The sequence below is a fragment of the Phoca vitulina genome, unplaced genomic scaffold, assembly GCF_004348235.1.
Source record: "Phoca vitulina isolate PV1807 unplaced genomic scaffold, GSC_HSeal_1.0 scaffold4, whole genome shotgun sequence".
NCBI lineage: Eukaryota > Metazoa > Chordata > Mammalia > Carnivora > Phocidae > Phoca > Phoca vitulina.
In genome coordinates, this window is record NW_022589707.1 from 17,089,005 (window position 1) to 17,109,400 (window position 20,396).

The 20,396-nt window shown below is 41.2% G+C and overlaps 1 protein-coding gene and 1 pseudogene across 1 annotated transcript in view; one reads left to right on the forward strand and one right to left on the reverse strand.

Annotated features, from left to right (window-relative positions):
- The window catches only part of SND1 (staphylococcal nuclease and tudor domain containing 1), a 409,526-nt gene that overhangs the window by 195,907 nt on the left and 193,223 nt on the right, over positions 1-20,396 (reverse strand). The window lies entirely within an intron of this gene.
- Positions 549-16,856, forward strand: LOC116630477 (annotated as a pseudogene).

Consider the following 20,396-nt stretch of genomic DNA (forward strand, 5'->3'; position numbering starts at 1 on the left):
TGAGACAGACTTGGTTTTTATAGGCTGACAAAATAGGCTATAAAGGGCGAGAGTGAAATTCTAGATGAGAGGCATCTACAGACAATGGGCAATGAACAGGTCTCTTTTATCATGTTACTGTTTTTCAACTAGGCCTCAAACCAGGAAAAAGTCTTATAGAACAACAGGTAGCTTCCAAAACCCAGTTTTGATGACTACTCCAAGGGGTAACACATTGCTCCTCCCACTCAGTGTCTTTTATCCTCCAATCTCCACTGACTGAGGTCTCATGAATCTGGAATAATCCCCCCCCCCCCATTTTTTTTCTTAAAACACATCCAAGAGGCACTTCCCACATAACTAAGCAGCATATGTAGACAGGAGATTGTTTTAGAAGCATCAATAATTAGCAACATCTGAGGTGGCACACAACATCCTTTATAGATTTCCCTATTTTTTCACTCCCCCTTTGAAATAATGGAATTCTAAAAATAACTAAAATGATTTTTTTTTTAATCTTTTAACCTTTAAAGGCTCCTTTTTTTCATTTAAAAAGTGCTATCACCAGGATGACCACCAAAGGATCTCAAGAGTGGCTAGAGATTTTCCCAGAATTCATGACACAAATTGAAAACAAAGAGGAAGATTCAAATGCTTTGAAGTCCCTAGAAAGGCTCAGCCAGAGACTAGGGTAAAATGAGGGAGAAAACCAATGATTACCAAGGGCTGTATTAAGGCACCTGGAGTCTTCGGAGAGGACATCCTTGCTCCTGACTCAAGAGACCCACCAACCCAGCTGTAGTTATGTGGAACATAAGACACAGCGTGACCCACAGAGAAGCATGACCCCAGAAAGCCAGACTGAAGAATGGGCAAGTATGGAATGAGACTGATCTGAACACCCTTAGAAGCAAATTAAGCAACAAAACAAAACAAAAGCAAAACAAAGAAACCCCACTCTTCTGAATGCAACTCTCCAGTAAGTTTTAGTTCACATTTAATGAACATTCAGAAGATGTACAGGCTCTAAACACAACTGTTCTGTCGATGAGAGCATTTTCTAGAGACTGGAGTTGAGATATGAAAGTCAAGAACTCTTGGAACGACTCTGTCTTCTCTTTGTACTTTAATGAAACCTAATCATTCTTCCTCAGCAGGAGGGGGATATGGAGAGGAAGAATGAAGACTGATGGGGATGGACTTCAATTTGAAGAACTCAAAAGGATACACAATTTGAATGAAACCAAAGGAGACCCATAAACTGGCAGACTGGCAGAAATGAAGAAAGGACAGAGGGAATGAGGGAGGGAGAGAAGGAGAAAGGGAAGATGGAGGGGAAAGAAAAAGAAAAAAAAAATCATTCAATGAATAAATTACTGCTTTGCAGACAGATAAATCCTTAAATCCCCACAGCACACATCCATCAAAACTTCATTACTGATAATAGGCTTACTCCTGAGCACTGACAAGAGCCTCTCTAGCTTCAGAGGCCATGTCCCACTGAGCAACCGATAGTACTCTTCAGTTTAGGAAGAAAAGAAAGAAAAGCAAAGATATCTGGAGACCAGGGTTTCAAAAGTGGGTGATGAAGAGATATCACTTCATATTCAACCTGTCCAGAATAGCTAATTTTCTACTCCAAGGTGTCTCTGAGCCATATCATACCCATTCCCTTATTTCCGCTCATGCGCCACATGAGGTCATACCTACTCTTGATCTCCTGAAAGAACAACTAACAGAAGAGGAAAATAAGATGGAAATATACTTGGAAGCAGCAGAATTAAACATCTAACCCGCTATATAACTCTGGCTAGTGGAGAGAATAGTGCTGAAAAATATGGGTCCAAGTGATTTAGAAAAGGCAAGGGAAGAAGCAGAACATCAAATAGTTATATAAAATAGTTATGCTTACTAAATAGACAATTTTATTCTGCCCCCGGGATTTCTGCAGTGCTGTAATCTTATTGCCACCTCTTACATGATAGTTTCACTTACTCAGCAATATCATGGTTACGGCTTTCTAAGACAAGGAAATCTGTGGTATTATACTCCATTTTGCCAGCTCCTCTGAGTCTCACTGCATTTACCAGTCATATCTGAGACAGTCAGGACAGTGATGACCACTGGATGAAGTAGGAGGGGCATATTAAATATAAGTGGCAATAAAACGATGCCCACCTTCAAATACCTAAGATTTTCCCTGATCTCCCTCAAAATAAGATAGAAGAGAAACAGTGAAGAAAAAAATGTGTTTCATGACAGAAACTGCATGGACTTTCCTGAATCTCCCTTATACTATAGGACAGAACATAGAGTATGTACCCAAAGTGACACTCCCTCTATTGGACAAGCATGCTTCTTTCCCAGGACACAAACAGATCCTTCCAAAACAACTAAGCAATTAAATACTGAATCCAGCTTGAAGAAAGTAAACTGTCTAACAAATATGTACTTCCAATCCAGCCAAGTTGGTCCCCTCAATGCTAAATATGCCATGCAGTTACATTTCCAACTATTTGCAGGACATGTGAATTCATATGATTCATCACCAAGTAAAACTCAGCATTTCAAAAATAAAACTCCCTTCCCCAGATTAAGCGTTTCTAAAACCTACTAAATCAGCTCATTCTCCTAACATCTCTAATTCTAACTGTAGGGCCATCATACTGCCAGTCACCCAGGCCTGTTGTCTCTTATTTCCACATAAAATTAGTTGTCAAAACTTTGAACTCAAATTTCCAATGTTTCTCTCATGAATGCTTTCTTTTCTTTCTCCCAGTTGTGGCTCCCACTGTCTCTCACCTGGACTGCTTACAACAGCCTCCCTAGTTTCCTTGCAATGTCAACCAATTCTAAACATGGTCAATTGAAGCCCCTTAAAGCACAGGCCTCGAGTGTGATCCTCATTCTCAAACCCACCACAATCACAGAGACCTTTTTCAATATGGAGACAATATTAAGTTATCATATATGAAATGATGATGGAGGGGAAGGAGAGGAGAAGGGGGTGGAGGGGGAAAAGGGATTGGGGGGGAAGGAGAGAAGGGAGGAGGAGGAGAAGGAGGAGAGGGTTAGGAGAAAGAAAACGGTTAGAGGGAAGGAGGGAAGACCGACCTTTTAAAGTACTACTCTACATTGGTCACAAAATCCTGAGGAATTAGGAACTCTTATCATCCCTATTTTACAGATGAGAAACGTGAGGCACCAAAAGTTTATAAAGGTCACGAGTGATAGTTATAACCAAGAAAGGCTACGCAGAGACTTGGCATTTCAGTGATGAAGAGGATCTTGCTAATCACCTTACCCAAGCCCCATGCTGTAAACATCAGATGACAGAACAATTTCCTTGATTTTCACTCAAAAGATAATCTCAGATTTAATGAACATCTACTGCAAGTTTACTATAGGACAGGTATTTAACACATTAACCTACTCCTGCTTGCGATGCACACAGTGGTATGTACAAATAGTAAACAATTCAGACTTACCACAAGCAATCCTGTTTCTATGTGGCAGAGCCACGATTAGAAGCCCAATTTTTTATTCCAATTTCGGTTTTCCTTTGGCTAAACAGTGCCACAAATAATAGGGTAATAGAATATTAAAGGTATTCTGCAACAGAGCCTCATATGCCTCTCTAAACCTAGTCCATTAATCGCTTCTCAATCTTCTGCTCAATCTCAGCCCTTTTCACTACCAATCAAGAGCCTTGCACTCTCCCAGTCTCTATGCTGTTGGCTGTGCTGCTCATTTTGCACTCATCTTTGCACTGCTGTATCTTATTATCTCCCTTCGTATATATATCTTGTCTAAGTGTCAAACACTTAGTAGGCACCCAATAAATATTTATTGGCTAGCTGATTGATTTCACTCGAGTTCCCAGGGTGTTCTGTGGGCGTTGGATGAAAACAAAGTAATAACTGAGTCATATAATTTTTGAGCAAAAAGTGCCCAAAGAGATAAACAAATCCAATAACCTCCATAGACAAATGAAGACAGACCCAGAGAGAAACTGAACATTTTTAAATGGGTTGTCTAAAGAAACACAGAGAGTGATACCACCACAATGGGCATCTAAGATCCTTTAGATTCTCAGCCTATTTCCCTTTATGGTACTGCTGTCCTTTAAAAATTCTATAACACAGGGGGCACCTGGGTGGCTCAGTTGGTTAAGCATCTGACTCTTGATTTCGGCTCAGGTCATGATCTCAGGGTCCTGAGACTGAGCACTGCGTTGGGCTCCACGCTGGGTGTGGAGCCTACTTAAGATTCTTTCTCTCTGTCTGCCCCTCCCTTTCTAATTAAAAAAAAAAAGTTTTATAAAACAGGAGTATTTTGTGTACATGAATTATCCAAGATGCCCTTAATCCATTAAAAACTTATCAGAACATTAAAAATAATCTAGCTACCTATTATAAATTGATCATTCTATTACTGTTAGCTAAAATATATATATGAAACATTTAATTACTATAATTATTTACTTATTATAATAATTGTTGTCTGGGCATTTGGAGGACTTTTTTTCTGGGGGACGGGGAGAAATTATTCAAAATGTGTGATGACTTTTCTCTCAATATATATTCCAACACAAGGTAGAAATATACATTGTAGACATAAATATGCTTTCTTCATCCCCGGTTTTCTCCGCTCCTCTTTCCCTTGAGAAATGAACATTTTGCAAAAGAGCAGCATAAGGAGCATGGACAGAGGTGTGCGGTGAGAATGTCCTCAGACTTCTCTCCCCCAGGAATAGTGGAGGGCATTCACTGAATTTGTCCAGTCACTCAGGGGGCTCCTTCTCCTACCACTGTCCTAGACTCAGGAATCAATTCACTGACCCAGAAGAGGTCCTGCTACAAAAGATGATCATAGTCATTCCATATTTTTGTCCATGGTCTTTATACACATGTTTGAAAGACAAATATTCACATGTTAGAGAATGGATGTAAGATGCCATCCCCCTTTCAAAAGAGGGCAATATTCCACTGTTGGAGCTTTCTACCACGTAAGATGAAAATCATCAGGTGCCTACCCTTGACCCCGTCCCTAGCAGCCAGTGCACGGACATGCTGACAGCGGCTCTGTCAGTTAAATGCTCCTGCCTTGGGAGTGATGCCAAGGAGAAGTGGCAGTCAGAATTTATTTACAATGGTGTCTTGCCTTTGGGGCAGCACCCCATGCAGGTGGTGATGGCGTTCTAGCCACACAGCATCAAAGTAAAGACAATTTTCCTGCTTCCTGCCCCTTTGGAGGTGCCCTGATCCCCATCTATTTTCCAAGTCTGACACTCTGGCCTTAGGTCAGTTCTCTTAGCTCCTCATAACTTCCCATATCCTCCTCTTTTTTAGAACAGAGTTGTTGGTGTTCCTTACAACCAACAACATCTTAATGGATTTAACTGACATCATGAAGTTGCATTCCCAAGAGTTTAAAGAAAAAGTCCCTAAGCATGGGTTATATAGGTCAGTGGCCTCTAAACCAAGAAACCTGGGAGCCAAGGCCTAGGGTGAGAGGCAGGTGCCCTAGTAAGGCTTGCAGAAGTCTGTACGCCCTATAAAGGCCATATAAGGTGCTCTCTTCCCAGAGTCCCACTGTATCACCCACATCTCACCCCATCACAGGTCCAGGGCTGGTGGCTGGGCAGCACTAACCTTTAACTTTTTGCTTAGGTACTTAGTGTAAGGGAGGACAACTCTATCTTGCCCTCACTACTAGCTGGGTAAGGACTTATTGGTATGATCTGTACCTGAACACTGGATCCTCTGTGAGGTTCCCCAACCAACCTGTAACCCAACAGTTCCAGCCACTTGCTAAGGAAAAACAGAAGTGCAGAAGATGAGCAGTAAAGTAAGGATGGCTTTGAGGATATTGCCATCAAGAAAATAAAAGTCAGTTTAGGAATGTCCATAAACATATTAAAGTGTGCAATATGAAAGGCGAATATCTTAAAGTCATGAAAACATGTACCTATGCCTTTACAAAAATACTATTATATTCAGGTAAAGGGATCAATTATAAGGCTTCTAAGAATGAATGAACAAGGTAAATGTAAAGAAGGTCTATTGTTAGTGAAAGAGATATTCTACTAGTTATTTCATTTGAGTTTCTAAACAAAAATGATGTCCCAACTACATTCATCTTAATGGAAAAAACAAATGAGAGGTGGTAAAATGCTTACCAGTTAAAACAATTTCATATCTTTAGGAACTTAAAACATTCCATTTTAGCTTAGTTTGTTTGGTCTGTTTGCTTTCCAAAATGCACACGATAGGAAACTAACTTTCTAAAAAACACATTCATAGTGTGGCAGAGTTTTGTTTTTGTTTTTTAAAGGAGGTTCTAACACAAGGCATTATCTCACATCAACACTTTAAGAGGGCAAAAAGTCTTCATCTAAATTATAAAAAATGAGTGAAGAGACAGAATAACATAGTAAAACAAATGAATATGATAAAAAAGAAATGTTAAGAATAAACGATCAGTTCTCCTTCATCCGACGAGAGAAATTACACACAGCATTTATATTTTTCTTCAATAGTGAAAGCCACTTAATGTTTCCCACTTCCTCCAGCCCTTTGTGGCCATAGAGAGCAATTATGAGCTTGTTTCATAAAGAACTCATGGCACAGAGCAGTGATTCAGGGCAGAGGATCTCAGTTCTTACCCCAGCTCTCTGGCTGTTTAAACTCTTGTGAAGGAGCTAAGCCTGTACCAGTTTCTGTATCTATAAAATAAAGAGAGCAGATCTAAATGCTCTATAAAATGGATTAGAATATATGTGAGCTAGAACATAATTTAAAAATGAACTAGCAATTACTGATCAATAGTCATACATGTTTGATAATAGCTTCATCTTTCTACCAGTATTTTTATATAGCACTAGCTGATAACATTCAAGGCAAAGTAGATTATATATCATTTCAGTAAGTATATAAACACTAAGGTATGTTTATATACATTTCTGGTTATGGTTTGTAGAATACTGTGGTAGGAGGCACAGTTTCTTCCAATCCTTCTACTAGGGACTATAACAGCCCTATCCTTTCTGTGTGTACAAAAAATGATGGAAAAGGGTGGGAGGCCAGGCTGCTTGACAAATTTACTTATTCTTGACAAATATTTACTTATTCTTGACAAATATTTATTCTATTCAACTGTTTAATGTCCACTATTTCTTTAATATATAATGCATTGCCCAAATATTCTGGGGTATTAAAAAAGAGGACAGAGGGATGAGCAAATAAAAGTATATACATATATGGTATATTTTCTACCAAGGAAACTAAAGACCGATTTTGGATTCTTCACCAGCTAAGTTCCTTATACTTTGGCTAAGTACTTCTTTCAATGGCAAGAAACTGCCTTTACTCACTAGCAGAAATGTGTTCAAAGAACTGATTCAAGAGTAGAACTGACATTTAACAGGAATTTATTACATTTCTTGAATCTCTGAGGCTCACTAGATTAGGTAGAGTAGGAGGTTTACTGATCTTATCACTGAACATAGTGAAAAAATCAAAGACTCACCCTTTACATTTACATAGTTTGTCAAGTACTATTTTGGCCTATCAAGCTTACATTTGAGTAATATAAGTAGCAGCAACATGTCAATAAAATAATTATGAGATGTTTCCTGAGTAGTCCTATGAGACTACATAAGATTACTGCACAGTAAATATTAACAAGAGAGGTAGACTTCATTACTATAGACTATAAGGAAATATCAGAAATACTTCATTCATTATAACTACAGAGTTTAGAGCTGAAAGGGCCTTAATGTTCTACTCCAATTCTCTCATCTTACAGACTGTAATGTCTCTGAATCTCAGATTAGCAAACTATTTAGTGACTGACCTGGACTAGAACTCAGGTCTCAAGTCATAAAACAAGCATCCTTCCACCATGACAACCTGCCTCCAGTTTCATAAAAAGACTGGAAAAATTACTGACACACACAACTCAGACGGCTCTCAAAGGCATTATGCTAAATGAAAAAGGTCAACCTCAATGGATCACACACTGTAGGAGTCCATTTATATAATGTTCTTGAGATGACAAAATTATAGAGATGGAAAATGGATTAATGGTTGTCATGGATGTTGGGAGCGGAAAGGTGTGGTAGTAGCACAAGGGAGATTCTTCTGATGACTGAACAGTTTTCTGTCTTGATTGTGATGGTGGGCACATGAATTTACACGTGATAAAATGGTAGACACACACACACCGCACCAATGCCACATTCCTGACTTTGTTTTACTATAGTTATATAAGTTATAACCACTGGGGGAAACTGGCTAAAGGGTACATGGGATGGACTGCTGTACACTTTTGCAACTTCTGTGAATCTATAATGACTTCAAAATAAAAGTTAAAAAAGTCAATAGAATTTGAGCTTACTAAAAAGAAAACAAAAGCACCAAAGACTCTAAACTCCATTCTCAATCAGAATAATCCTCATCCAGAATAATCCTTTGAAGATTAAAGTCAACAAAACTTGCCATTACTCCTCTGCTCAAAACTCCACAATGGCTCCTATCTCATTCATTGTAAAAGCCAGAGACTTAGAGTGGCTTACAAGAACATACATGGTCAGCTACCCCCCTTCCTGTTCTTATTGACCTCATCTCTCACTGCCCCCACCCTTGCTCCCCCTGCTCCAGCCATAACGCATTCTTTCTATCCAGGTACACTTGCACCACAAGACCTTTGTCCCTGCTGTTCTCTTTGCCTTCATACCACTTGCTCCTTCACTTCATTCAGGTCTTTGCTCCTGTCACCTTATCAGTGAGGCCTGAGTACCTACTGAAAATGTGCCTCCTTCTAATCCTGGAATACCTCCTCTATCCTTCCTTAGCTTTATTTTCTCTATAGCACTTCTGACCATCTACATAATTCTACATATTCTATTTTATTTGTTTGCCACCACCGGAATATAAGTTCCCACCCAAAAGACAGATTTCTCTCTCTATAGTATTCATTACTTTATGCCCAGTGCCAAGAGTACCTGGTACATCATGTACTAAAGAATTAACCTGCTGGATAGACCAGAAAGAAAAAAATAAATAAATAAACCAAAGTAGAAAAGTAAAACAAACATGTTATGCTCGTGTGGCCTAAGGAAAAGGTGCAGTTTAGGGATTACATATAAACGATGCTGCATTTCATTTAGATTTGCAATCATGAGACCAATTCTGGCTTTAATTGGGAGAAACCTGACAAAAGACATTTACCTTTTAAGTCCCATTTTTCTGTGCTATCATACCAAGGGGATTGAAGTGAAGAACCTCTAGGGTCCCAGACAAAGCTAAAATTCTCAATGGGTCCATGTGAGAATGGATATGGAACATCTGCATTTCAGGTCTAACCCAGGGGAGTCTAGAAAGGAGATAAGCATGGGGAGTCATGGAAGGTATCTGGGCATTGGTTCTCTCAAAGACCCCGGATGTGGCAAAAACTGCAGTATGCACTGGGAATAAAAAAAGAGAGATCTGTGACCTAGTGCTGTCAGTGTCGTGCGCCTTACAGTAAGTAAGTGCAGGGTGCTGATGAAGCACATATACAGATGCCCAGTTAGGGTCTTGTTTGGGCAGGGTGCCTAAGGTAAAGCCTCCCTAAGGTGTAAGATGATAAAAGTGAGTAGGAGCTATCTAGGAGCAATGTATGTTCCAGACAGAGAGAGCAGAATGACTTCAAGAATAGTGAGTTTAAGCTGTTTTTGTTTTTTACAGAAATGATGGATGAAAGCCAGGGAATGTTAAGTATAAACATGGAGAGGTAAGCAAGGGCCAGATCACGGGTTTGTATTAATCCTAGAGGCTGTGGATGATTAATGAAGACTTTTAAGCAGGAGAATAACAATCAGATTTGTTATCAGAAAGCCAATTGTGGCAGTAGTGTGGAAAATGGATCAGAAGGGAGTTAAGACCAGTAAGGAGACGGCATAAACCAGGCAGTGAGGAGAAAAAGGCTGGAATGAACTTAATATATACCAGCAGATAATCAGGTATGGAGAGTGAGAGAGGAGGAGAAAAAGATGACACTTTTGGATTAGCAGAACAGAAGACTGACTAAATGGTGGCACCATCAATCAAGATGTGGGATCATTCCAAGGAAGGAATAGCTTTTTAAAGGGGAGAACATGAGCTCAGTTTTAGCCATACTGAGATATGGTATTTAAGAAGTAAGGTGCAGTAAGTACTTGGATATATTGGTGGGGAAAGCCTGACAGAAAGAATTGGGCTAGAGACCTAGGTTTGGGAATCAGTAACATCTACCTGAAAATTGAAGCAATGGGATGAATGAGATCACCCATGGAGACTCAGGTGGGATAAGAAGACAAGATGGAAGCCTGGGAAGCACAAATATTTAAGGAGCACTCAAAAGCAGACTGAAGAGAAGTCATCGGAATTGTAGAAGGAAATCCAGTCAAGTATGCATACTAAGGAAAAGAGAAAAATTTTCAAAAAAAAAAAAAATGGTGGTAAGTTTTAAATACTACAGAGATCAAGTGTAAGCAAGGATTGAGAAGTGTCCTTAAGGGAAGCACTGGTCTCCTAGGTAAGCTCAGTTTCAATGATGTGGTGGGCTCAAAGCAGATGGTAAAGGGATGAAGAGCAAATGGAGACAGAATTAAAATTTCTTTTAACTCTTTTAATTAACTTGGCTGGGAAGAGAAGACAAGAAGAAGGAAAGCAGCTACAATAAAGAGAGAAGACTGGAGGATAATTTTTAAAAGTTAGTTAAAAAGAAAAGGGATTAACTGATGGCACAAAATTCCTAAGAGACCAAAAGAGAGAATTCAGAGGATGTATGTAGAAAAATTAGTCTGGAAAGTAAGAGGCTGAAATCTTCCATGGAGATGGGAAGGCAGGAAGGAGATAAGAAAGCAAGCAGGGGAAAGACAAGTGTGGAGATGTGAGAACCAGGTTAAAGCATTTCCTAGATAAGCCTGTATTTTTTCCATAAAGCAGGAAATGAGGCTGTGTGCTGAGAATGAGGGGAGAGAAGAAGACAGTAGGGGGCTGAGCTGAATACAGTTGTGAAAATTGGAGCTAACTCTTGTGGTAAAGTCATAGGAAAACAGCACTTACGGGGAATAGAGCCGGCAGCAGTAAGCAGGAAGAACTGGAGACGGACAGCCTGCAGTGAGGAAAGGCTTACGGAGAAGGCTACCGAATTCACTGAGGTCTGAGTTGTGGGGTACATGGAGTGGAACAATGGCCAAAGCAACAGGGAAGAAGCAATAAGGGAATTTGTTAACAAATCAACGCATCCATCAGCCCTTCCTAATTACGCTGCTTCTCCTAAGACCTCCAGAGTGTCACCAAGGCAGGATCAAACATCCTCAGTTATCGAAGCTCCTGGTGGGAACTAAAGCTATGGATGGCTTGTCCCTGCCTCGCCCCCGACTTTCAACAGCTGTATGGCATCTTTTCTCTGAAGAAATATGCAATATGCTATTGCTTTGAGCCACATTTGCCTAACCTACTTCTAATCTTGATCTTCCTAAATTAACCAAATGGAGAGAAACCACCTCCAATTCTTTACAGATAGGAGAAAAGAGTTCTGGTAACTTAGGAAGGGCAATGGGCAAGAATAAGTAAACTCTTGAGAAATTCAAGAAAGCCAGCATATGTGCGGATGTCCTTAGAGGGACACACTAATGTAATCATCAGTAGTCTCTGTCTCTGTCTCTGCCTCTGTCTCTGTCTCTCTCAATGGAATTCCTGCTTGACTGTTGATCTGGGTGCAAGCTAATTCCCCCCACAGTGAACACTGCTGTTGAGATGCAGAACTCTCCACCATCTGTTACCCAGAATTAGCATAATGACAGATTATCTAATCCCTTACATTTAATTGATACAAATGGCGCTCTTACAACACCAGTTCAGGCGTATCCTCATTCATGTGGTCTTATCTCCACTTCGTAAAAACTGGTCCTCCCACCTTGCTGGTGATGGATCTGGTCTGGAGTTTACCCCCAAACTTGCCTAAAAGTCCAGGTGCTTTACCATGAGACATTTTCCTAAAATCTTTTATTCAGGAGTGGGAATACAGCTGTTATTCCAGATGCATGGGAAAAGGGGCATGCTGAACAAAAAGAAAATCTGTCTCTAGGAGACTGGCAAAACTACTGTGTAGGTAGGGCAGTGCCTCCTTGAATTAGATCGGGTTGAAAATTTCAAAAGGAAAGACAAAAGGTTATGTCAGGGCTGATCTGGGGACAGTGACAAAGGGAGAAAGGCAAAAGGAAAGAAATCAGAAAATCAAATGGGTAGCAGTACAATACTAACAGGAGAGGCTCTGCTGTTTTACGGATTCAGGTGTTCTACACAGACCCAGGGTAGCATTAAACAAAAAATGGGAATCAGACACCTAGAAAATCAAGGACATGCTCATAGGACCAAATAACTAGAAGAGCACAATCAATAAGAAGTAGAATGGACAGCTGCCTGTGGCACCAGAGGAGGTGAATTGTCCTATCACCAGTGACCATACTCACCAGAATAAGTGTTACACTGTGTAAAAAAATTTGGCTCATTTTTAATGATGCTGCAATGTGATCCTCATGTAGCACTGACCGAGGTTTTACCAAGCTCACTGATGTGTTCAAAATAAACTAACCAGGATGCCTGGGTGGCACAGTCGGTCGAGGGGCTGACTCTTGGTTTTGGTTTAGGTTGTGATGTCACGGTTGTGAGATCAAGTCCTGCGTCAGGCTCCACACTCAGCCCAGAGTCTGCTTAAGACTCTCTCCCTCTCCGGGGCGCCTGGGTGGCTCAGTCATTAAACGCCTGCCTTCGGCTCAGGTCATGATCCCAGGGTCCTGGGATCAAGCCCCACATCGGGCTCCCTGCTCTGCGGGGAGCCTGCTTCTCCCTCTCCCACTCCCCCTGCTTGTGTTCCCTCTCTCGCTGTGTCTCTCTCTGTCAAGTAAATGAATAAAATCTTTAAAAAAAAAAAAAGACTCTCTCCCTCTCCCTCTGCCCAAACTGCCCCCACCCCCGACTACTAGCACACACTTGATCACACACTCTAATAAATAAATCTTAAAAAGTAAATTAAAAAAATTAACCGAGGAAGCGCTCAGTAATACATGAGCCTCTGTAAAGACTCAAAGTAGGGAGACTTCCTCTCTTCTGAGCACTGGTGGGCAGGGGAGGCCCGCACCTGACATTTACTTAGGGTACTACGCTCTAGCCACAAGACTCTATAGTACATAAATTAGCCCCTCTCTTCCAAGGACACTCACAATGCTACCATTAAGAGTCAGGAAAGCAACCAACACTGTCATTTCTGTGGCAGCAGCAGGCAGGCAGTACAGAGAAAAGTCACATGGAAAACTGGACTTGCAGCCGGATGAATGTTACTTCATGAAGCTGTTGTGAGCAAGAAACAAGAGACTATACTTAGATTCTGCCTGGCCAATAGTAAGCATTGTGTGTTGGTGATCACTCTTGCTGGTTTTCATTATCATTGACCCTGGTCTAGTTGTGTCACTCCTCCTGGACTCAGCCACCTCGTTCATAAAATGAGGGAGGTGGACTAGATAGTCTTACACATGTTTTCCCTACTATAAAATTTATTTTACTAGAAGAAAAAAAAATGTTCTAGGTGCAGCCATGAAGATACACATTCTCAACTCAAGCATTTTTGAGGAAATAGCTGAAAAGGTGAGCCTGACTTCACAAGATCTGTCCAGGAGATGAAGCTATCAGAGCAGACTCCTACTTCAAATCCAGCGGGCTTGGCAAGAGGTCACCCTGAGCTGATAAAGACATCGTGTTCACCCCTTCGGCAGCGGAGCATGGCCTGGGAGAGCAGCCATCCGTCCGCAGCGCTCCCAATCACACATGCCACTGCGGAGACAAGATTCACGGCTCCAGCGGCAATAGGCCAGTGTTATCCAATATGCATGAAATCAAAGTTTTCATCATTTCCAGTGGTCAAAGGCCAGTGAGTGATAAATCCCAGAATACCAGGATTAATGAAGGAGTCATTAAAACCCAGCATTAAATCACTTCTGTAGCCAATGCTGAGAGTGATGTCTGTAATACATTACAAGGCTGATTAGAAAGAAACAAGTTCCAATTTAGAAATGAATTGCCTGATTTTTTAAAAAACTGATTGGATGGCTATTACAGCAATTTTGTTATTACAGGAGAAAGAGAGAGTGGGTAACATATAAGTTATGTCACGGATAAGAAATTGTCATCTCAAAATCATAGGGAACAGAATTTCTGGGTGAGTAACTTCCTAAAGACAGTAAGATGGAAAAGGGAGTCCTGACACTGGACAGATTTTCTTTTTTTAAAATTTTGAGTGCAGTGTGTGTGTGTGTGTGTGTGTGTGTGTGTTGAGGGGGAGGTGCTATTAACACTTTATGCCCAGGAAACAAGTTTAATCTACAAAAATTCTAGAATAACCACATTCTGATTAGAGTCTGAGAGAGGATATGAGTTGATACCAATGAACTATCTTCTCATCCACAATGAGTACTGTCTTATTGTTGAACACAATCTATCAATGTGAAAAACAAAAGCCCTCAACAAATATTCTAAAGATAAAACATAGTGAAAAACATGGGACTGGCTCAGGTGGGCAAGGCTCTGACCTACCTATACGTACTCCAGTTTCCACAAGTTTCTGACTAGGAAAAACAGAGCCTCCAGAGGCTTCTACTTACTTGTTACAGTTCTATCCTGGGGCAGTGCAATAGTTAGAAAAACAAATGCCACCAAGTAGATGCTCTGGCTGAGAGAATCCCTTTACAGGCAAGGACTTTCAACCAAACCCCCTCAACACACAAAGCTCATCAGTACAGGCAAGGTAATGGAAAATAGTTCCGATTCAAACAATCCAAACCAAAATAGGAACACTTCTTATTCTTGACTCTCCCCCTCTCTGCCAAGCTACTGTGAGACAAGACTGACATCTTTCCCTGAAAACAATTCTTGAAGGATTCTCTAAGACCAGGTGATATAATGCGAATTCTTATCTGTTATAATCGGATAATATCAGAAATATATAACATATGGCACTGGCTACAGTTTGTCATTCTTGTATATACCAGCTGAATATAACCCTTGTTTATAAAATAGAAAGGTATGCAAGAAAACAGCCAGCGTCATAAATGTGGTTGTATCTAGAAGGGTATCAGGATAATACAGCAAATCACTTGAGGATATTAGTTTAGATTGAGGCTGCCAAATAATTATGCCTCAAACATCAAAACAAACATCATTAATTTCAGATGCATCAATCTACACCCCAAAAAAGAAAACAATTAACTCTAGGGCTTCTTAAACATTTAACTATTGACTTGAGTCTTTAATAAACCCCACAACTAGCATTTATTGAGTCTAACAAATAGATAGATTATACTTGAATTTCTTTGGTCCCCAATAGTATTTAAAAGATAAGTTTGGGTTAGTTAGCAACAACACTACCAATAACAAAGACATTAACAATACCTTCTACTACCAAAGATTTCCTCTTAAGGAGAAGATTAAAACAACAACAACAACACAAACAGCTGCCAACTAGTCAAAAATCTATGAATCTGATAATTACACACAGAGGTAAAAGGAATATTAGAGGTCTAAATTCCAAGCTCTTAGGGCACCTGGGTGGCTCAGTCGGTTAAGTGTGTCTGCCTTTGGCTCGGGTCACGATCCCAGGGTCTGGGGATTGAGCCCCGCATTGGGCTCCCTGCTCGGCGGGGAGCCTGCTTCTCCCTCTCCTGCTCCCCCTGCTTGTGCCCATGTGCTCCCTGTCAAATAAATAAATAAAATCTTTAAAAAAAATAAATAAATAAATTCGAAGCTCTTTCCAATGTTGTACCTTGTTATCTCAGGTAAACAATTTACCTTGAAGTCTGTCAGTGGTGAATGGCAATGAGGCCACTAAGTCAAATTGGCAGTGATAACTAAGAGTTAGCTACTTGGGTAAAGTCTGATTCTGCCAATCCACAGACTTCCAACTAAATCTAGTGTTTATGATCAAACTCCAGGGAGGGAGGGCTACGTAAAAGGAAAAATTCATGGTTAGCTCTTTCACAGCCAACACCAAGGGCCCTAGGCATCTCTCGGGACAACTGGCACAAGTGCCACAAGACCAGGGGCAAGAGAAAGCCCTACCATAAGAAGAGGAAGTATGAGGTGGGACGCCCCGCTGCCAATACTAAGATTAGCCCCCGCTGCATACACACAGTCCGTGTTCGGGGAGGCAATATGAAGTACCCTGCCTTGAGGCTGGACGTGGGGAACTTCTCCTGGGGCTCTGAGTGTTGAACGCGCAAAACAAGGGGTACTGATGTCGTTTACAATGCCTCTGCCAATGAATTGGTCAGCACCGAGCCCCTGGTGAGGAACTGCATCGTGCTCACTGATGGCACCTTACCGACAGCAGCAGGAGTCCCACTAAGCAATGCCCCCTGGGCCACAAGGAGGGGGCCACGCCGGCTCCCAAGGAGGAAGAGATTTTAAACAAAAAACAATCAAGGAAAATTAAGAAATATGATGGAAGGAAAAAGAATGCCAAAATTAGCCATCTTCTGGAGGAGCAGTTCCAGCAAGGCAAGCTTCGTGCATGCATGGCTTCAAGACCAGGCCAGTGTGGCTGAGCAGATGGCTATGAGCTAGAGAGCAAGGAGCTGGAGTTCTACCTGAGGAAAATCAAAGCCCTGAAAGGCAAATAAATCTTCCTCCCCTCTATCTTCAGTCATGTAATAAAGGTGTATATTGTTCTGGAAAAAAAAAAAAAAAAAAAATCCCTGGCTAGACTTTAAAGCCAATGGGCAAACTTCTGGCTTCACGGCTACTACTTCTCTCTCCCTGAAACACACCCCTAGTTAAAGTTCTCTTTCTTAAGAACCTGAGAAGAGGGGCGCCTGGGTGGCTCAGTTGGTTAAGCAACTGCCTTCGGCTCAGGTCATGATCCTGGAGTCCTGGGATCAAGTCCCACGTCAGGCTCCCTGCTCAGCAGGGGGTCTGCTTCTCCCTCTGACCCTCTTCCCTCTCGTGCTCTCTGTCTCTTATTCTCTCTCTCTCAAATAAATAAATAAAATCTTAAAAAAAAAACTTAAAAAAAAAAAAAAAAGAACCTGAGAAGAGGTTTAAAGAAACTCTAGATTACTAAAAAGAGATACTAAGAGATGAAAGAATATTAGCAATACTGTTTGTTACTTTCTCCTTCACAAAAGGCCAGATAAGGGCCTTAGGAAAAGACGGTGGGTGAATGACTTACCAAGGTCATGCTACATGCTGGAGGCAGAGCTAGAAATAACCATTACCCCTTTAGCCCCTTCCCTGCTCTGCCATTCTGTACGTACTCTAAACAGAGCTGGTATGATAGAAATTAATGGAGGTTTATAAAAGGCTATGCTTTGGGAACAAAACTGATCCAAGAAAAAATCCATTTGTAAAGTTTCTTTTATTCTTCCTACTACTTATATCTATACTTATCTGAGAAGAGAGAAGAATGATGGTTTTGGAGCTTCCTGTTTCCTCTAGACTTCTTTTCACAGTGCTTATTAATACTGGATGCACATTAGAATCAACCATTCAATACACCAATGCCAGGTCCAATGCCAGGCCAATAAACCCAGAATCTCTAGGGGTGAAGAACAGTATTTGAAAAGAACAAATGGGGGGCGGGGGCATGCCTGGGTGGCTCAGTCGGTTAAACGTCTGCCTTCAGCTCAGGCCAGATGCTGGGATGGAGCCCTGCATCAGGCTCCCTGGCTCAGCAGGGAGTCTGCTTCTCCCTCTCCCTCACCCACCCTCATCGCCATCCCACTCAGGCTTGCCTCCCTCCTTGCTTGTTCTCTCAAATAAAATCCTAAAAAGGGGGGGGGGATAAATATGGGTACCTAGATTTCAAATATGGGGCACCATTATTTTTAAGTGCCCCAGGTGGTTCTATCATACAATTTTGAGGAAAAGTACCCAGACAGAAAAGTTCAACTAATATATTCTCTTTTTCCAAATTTCAAGGGCCAAGAGTGACCTAACACAACTTAAGGCCCCAGCATCATAGATGTGTTAACGAACCTGGCACTCCCCAAAGAACAAGAACCTAAGCATAGACCAATTTTTGGAACTGGTTCAGGAACAGCAAATTCATTCCTATTGGTTCAATTTAGGTCACAGGAAGACAAGTGATAGGTTGTGAGAGCAACCAGAGAGAAGATTCCTCAGATTCCTCATCTTTGTCTCTTCAGAATAGAACTGCCAGTTGCCATGCGGCATTTTCTAGGCAGCTGTGATGAACCCCCTCCAAAATGTAGGCATCACTTGGGGAAGGGGGAGTTCTCCGCCTCTCAGGGGAATAAGGGACAAATAAGCAAACTCGTGGCCATTATGACAAAACCAGGCCTACGTACCCAGTCTATTATTAGCCTGACATTAAACACCACTTAAAAACAAAACAAAACCACCCGCCCACACAAACACACACCCCAAGACAGAAAATTACATAATGGCATCTGGAATGATCTGCTCTGACAGTGAAAGTAGAACCAGCCAAATCGCAGAAGTCTAGTAAAGACCAAAATGGGCATGAGGTAGCCCCAGAGAGTCATTTTCAAGTCCTCTATAATCCATGCAAATGTTGAGATACATAAACAATGCTTTGTTTAGAGGAAGAAGTTCAAAATAATACCCTAGCTTCTGGAAGGTTGTCATCCTGCTCTAAAGTCACTGTTAAGTGGCAGAGTAACTAACTCTATGTTCCTTTAGAAAACCCAATCATTTTAGAGAAATTAGAAGAAAATTATCTTGGCACAGGTCGCTTCTTAGGATGGAAGCTCAAGAGAAGTTTTGTCATATGGGTCAGAAAGAAAAAAAGGGCCCAGTAAAAAATTCCACTACCTGTCCTGTTATAGTTTACAGTCCACAACCCAGCCAGTGGGCACCACGGGAACAGGAAAGTGGTGCTCTTATGCCCCAGAATCCATTAGGAACTAGACGAGGCCCAATGTCAGTGTGGCTGTGGTTTAGAATATGTAACTGCTTTAGACTTAACTGCTTTCAGAATCTCTGCAAGTAAAAGCTCTAGAAATGAGTCTCCACTTATAAAACTAAGTCAAAACCAATAGTCTTCTGGTGGTCAACATTTTTCTCTAAGAATTAGAGGATGTAATAGTTTTTCACTAGATGATTCTTAGCTTTAATATAAGCAACAAATGAGCCCCACAAAAAGGCTAAGGATTTTGAAATTTCTTCTTCTCTCCTACTCTTTGGGGAGGGCAGGGTTATTCTGGTCCCTGGCTTTGAAACACAGTAAACCACTACAGAGCCTTTGTGGTCAACCCTCACTCAATGGTCTGATCTCTCCACAGCCACAGGCTCTGCTAAGTGACAAGTGAAGGAACAGTTCCAGAGGGAGGTTTCTGAGGAAGTGGTGACAAGAATAAATGCTCTGTATAGCTGCTTCTGAAAGAAAAAAAGTGATTTTGCAATCAATGCCAACATGATGGGGCGGGGGGGGGGGGGGGTTGGTGAAGAGATGGTCTAAGAACTACAACAGAATTCCCCTTGCTATCAACCCAATATGTGATGGTTTATGCATAATTTTAACACAATAGAAGTTCACACTAAGGCAATAGTTTGCTGAGTCATAGTTGATATGTAAGCAGATATATCAGAAATCTAAAAGGCCCCATGTAAAACCCACACTGGAAACTTAATAGAAGACAGTCCCAAGTTTCCTTTACCTGTTGGGAAGTTCATGCTGTTATTAAACATCTCCAAATTCTATCATACGCATTGACTTTAAAGGTCCAACTATTTCCTCTCTCCAAGTTCCACTTGTTGTAAACATTTTTACTAATGGCACAAAAATTCACAAGAACATCACAACAGAGAGGGTCATTCAGTAAGTTTCACAAAATACAACTTTCAGGGACGCCTGGGTAGCTCAGTCGGTTAAGTGGCTGCCTTCGGCCCGGGTCATGATCCCAGGGTCCTGGGATCGAGTCCCACATAGCGCTCCTTTCTCAGCAGGGAGCCTGCTGCTCCCTCTCTCTCCCTCTGCTTGTGCTCTCTCTGTCAAATAAATAAAATCTTAAAAAAAAAAAAAATACAACTTTCAATAGAACTCTTCGGGGGGGGGGGCACGTAATAGCACTTCCTAAAACACTTAAGGCTAGTAGTCCTCTGCCTTTTCAACCACTTCAGGTATGTAGATAGGCAGATCACTAACTATAGCACTATATCCAGATAGGTTGCTTGTTAGCACACCTCTTGCTTTGAAAGATTTTTTTTTTTTAATTAATTTATTTTTTAAAGTAGGCTCCATGCCTAGTGTGGAGCCCAGTATGGGGCTTGAATGCAGGATCCTGAGATTAAGACCTGAGCAGAGATCAAGAGTCGGACGCTTAACCGACTGAGCCACTCAGGTGCCTCAAGATG